Genomic DNA, 3,393 nt, shown 5'->3' on the forward strand with positions numbered 1-3,393 from the left:
TCCTTTTGCGTTTTATGAAATTATATAAGGGACAATCTCGTTATTTCACCTTTTTGGGGCATTTTTGATTAACAAAGAAAGATGAGAGTATTTTTGCTTAATGGTATAATCAGTATAATTTCCCCAAAAATAAAAAACAGAGAGCATATTGTTCTTTACCTAGACTTGGATTTGCTTTAGCAACAATTTGAAGTTTCAAACTCTAGGATTCCCTGATAATACCATAGATAAACCACACACTATTCCAACTTGCAAGACAAAATTGATGGCCATTCAATTATTGGAATTCACTAAAGTTGAAACTATATATAAGAACACTTATTTGAAATCATATCCTACAGACTACGTTGGATCAAGCCCACCACAATATGAAGAGTATGTATATTACATTTTCATTTACCATATCAAGAAAATCGATATAACATACCTCAATTACAATTATCTTTTTTTCTCTTGAAATATTTGACCAAAATGGAAATAATAGTAATAGAGTTGTCCAAGTTTTCATTTTATCAATATCATTTTTTATACATAAAAAATAACTAATATTGTTCTTTACTAAAAATATTTTGTGAAAACTAAAAGCCTGACTTTTACTTCTATAAAACTCCTTTATTTTTGTACAGCAAAAAGTTAATTTATTGAGAAGATGCATAATTTTTTTTTTAAATGTAGATTATTAAATAAACAACTAAATGGTCCAGATGAAATAAGTAATTTACTACTTGAATATATATAAGCTCTGATGAAACCATTCAAAGTTGTGATGCTCCATAACGAAACAACAAACAAGACCTACAGCAACGCTCCCTTTAACTTCTTCAGAGGTTGTTCCCTGTCCTCCATTTCATTTGGTACAACTTGCTTCTCATCATCTTGATCCCGAATCACTTGATAAAACAATAAATCAAAACCACACTTTTTCACCTCACAACAGTCTATCTGTATACTAGTCGAATCCTCAATATAAAATGGAATGCTCACTTCATTATCTTCAATGTATGAATTATCATCACAATTGAAGGAACACGTGTGAAGATCATATCCCAAGAAGATGTGCTCTGAGTCAATACGATTGTGTCCAATATCATAGTAAAATAACACTTTACCATATCTATTCCCAAGCTTGCACTCACAACGGACTACCAACCCGTGACCATCATCATGATAGTTTTGGAACTCTACAACAGCGCACACAGCAAAACTTACAAATCTAGGATTGAATTTACCTAATGTTTGATTTGAACTGATAGAAGCTCCAATACTTTTGAAGGTAAACCACTCTGGGATTTGGTTTCCAGGGAAACAGATATATGCAAAAGGTCTTGGGGCCAATTCCCATATCAAGAAAAAAAAAGTTCATCACTCTGTCAAACTTAAACATAGAAACAGTTATAAATATAAATAAACATGAAACCGAATTTGTGAGTGATTGAGAGATCTTACAATTGTTGTGTCCTCAATTTTCAGTACGATATCTTTTATAATGTCTACGAGTACATTTTGTTCCAGTTTGAAACAACTGATGAAGCTAACTCCAACATTTGTCAACGTGGCTGGGAATAGAATTGATAAACCAAATGTTGCTTCTAGTGATGTACAACTGCTTGCATCTACATACTGTAGATGACTTGGAAGCTCTGGCAAGGATTGAAGCCTCTGACAATAGCTTAAGTCCAAATAAGATAACTTATGAAGGTCTAAGATGCTAGTTGGAATGCTTTCAAAATTGTTTCTGCCGAGAAATAAACTCGTTAAGTGTTGACAACTGACCCAAACTGCTAGGTAGCTTCACAATACCAAAGTCAGATTTAGTTCCTTCAGAAAGTGCAAATATACAATGGATGACAATACATCTCTTAGAGAAAGTTTCTCTAACTTCAGGACCTTCAAAGCTCCTAAATTTCTCAAACTGTCCAGCAACCCATCAAGTTTTGAACACCCAGAGAGACCAAGATTTTCAAGAGATTTCGTGTGACATATATCGCTTGGCAGACCCTTAAGTCTTGAACAGTCTTTAAAATTCAGTGTCACTAATCTGGATGGATTTTCGATGGATAGAGGCAATTCTTTTATTGCAGTTTCATCTAAAAATAACTCTTCTATCTCACCTGATATCCTTGGAAACTTCTCAAGATTTGAGCAGGAGGAAAGAATAACTTTTCTAAGAGATTTTGAGTTGATGCTCATTGGAAGACTATGTACGCTTTTGCACTGCCATAGGTTGAAGATAACAAGTTTAACAAGACAATTGATAGATGAAGAAATCTCAAGCAAACTTGAACAACCTTCTAAAATTAAGCTCTTTAGATCTGGGGTGAGCGAGAAATTCAGACTTCCCTGTAGATGCTTGGAATGACGGAGGTTGATAGTTTTTAAATTAAAAAGAATCTGTAACGTGAGAAATAAGCACACAAATTAGCGTGTCTAAAATCCGATAATCTAAAACATATAACCGCCATATGAATAATTATCATATACCTGGTCACCAGTTCAAAGTTGTTGAATATCACTGTAAGGCATATCAAGAGCAACAAGATTCTCTAAATGAAAACCTGATTGTAATGATTTCAATGGGCATCCATGCCAACAGAGGTGTAACATCCGAATTCAGGTGTGTTAGTAAACTCCACTTTCAAAATTACCCCTAGAGTTGATTTTATAACTTGTTGTGTAAAGAAATTGCAAAAGAATTATAGAAAACTACTAAATGAGCAATATTTTTCAAAGAGGGTAAAATAGTCATTTTATAAAGATTCAAGGGACAAAGTGGAAAATAAAATTGAATGACACACTTGAAATTATATGGTGGTGCTAAGGGTTTTTGGTAATTGGCTAAGGATAAAATAGTAATTTATGGAAAAGATTAAGGGCAAAATGGTCCAAAAGGCTTATAAACTTATGCCTATTCATTTTCTCCTTCATTTTTGCCGAGAACCTCCATTGTTTGAACTAAAGCTTTCCTTTAATAAAAAATTCATCCAAAAACCTAGCTAAATCACCTAATTTCCAGAGGCTCCAGTTATAAAAAGTATAGATCCGTCAATTCTGGTCAGTTCTAAAGTAAGAAATTTAATTTTTAAGATATGCCAAGTTTATGGTTTTGATGGATGATTATATTTTTGGTTGATTAAGGTTGCCAGAAAGAAGAAAAGAAGGTGAATAAGCTTAAATCATCTATTTAGCAAATAAAAGGTAAAAATTTCATACTTTACATACTTGAAGTAAATTTGAGTTAGGTTATTTAAATAACCTTTATTTATATAAGTGTGTAAGGTATTAGAATTAAAGTGATTTATGCTTAAAAGGATAAAAAAATTCATTAGGATTCATGATATAATTTTTGGCCATAAGGGTAAAAAGGTAAATTTTGGCCATAAGGGCAAAAATGTC

The 3,393-nt window shown here is 32.5% G+C and overlaps 1 long non-coding RNA gene across 1 annotated transcript; it reads right to left on the bottom strand.

Moving 5' to 3' along the window:
- Positions 1 to 741: 741 nt before the first annotated feature.
- LOC123203023 lies at positions 742 to 2,597 on the bottom strand. Its single transcript, XR_006499121.1, has 2 exons — positions 2,482 to 2,597; positions 742 to 2,391 (listed from the first exon to the last, which is right to left on the bottom strand). It is a non-coding gene; the product is annotated as an uncharacterized LOC123203023 (long non-coding RNA).
- Between the last annotated feature and the right edge of the window lie 796 nt (positions 2,598 to 3,393).

The sequence above is a fragment of the Mangifera indica genome, chromosome 19 (assembly GCF_011075055.1).
Source record: "Mangifera indica cultivar Alphonso chromosome 19, CATAS_Mindica_2.1, whole genome shotgun sequence".
Classification (NCBI taxonomy): domain Eukaryota; kingdom Viridiplantae; phylum Streptophyta; class Magnoliopsida; order Sapindales; family Anacardiaceae; genus Mangifera; species Mangifera indica.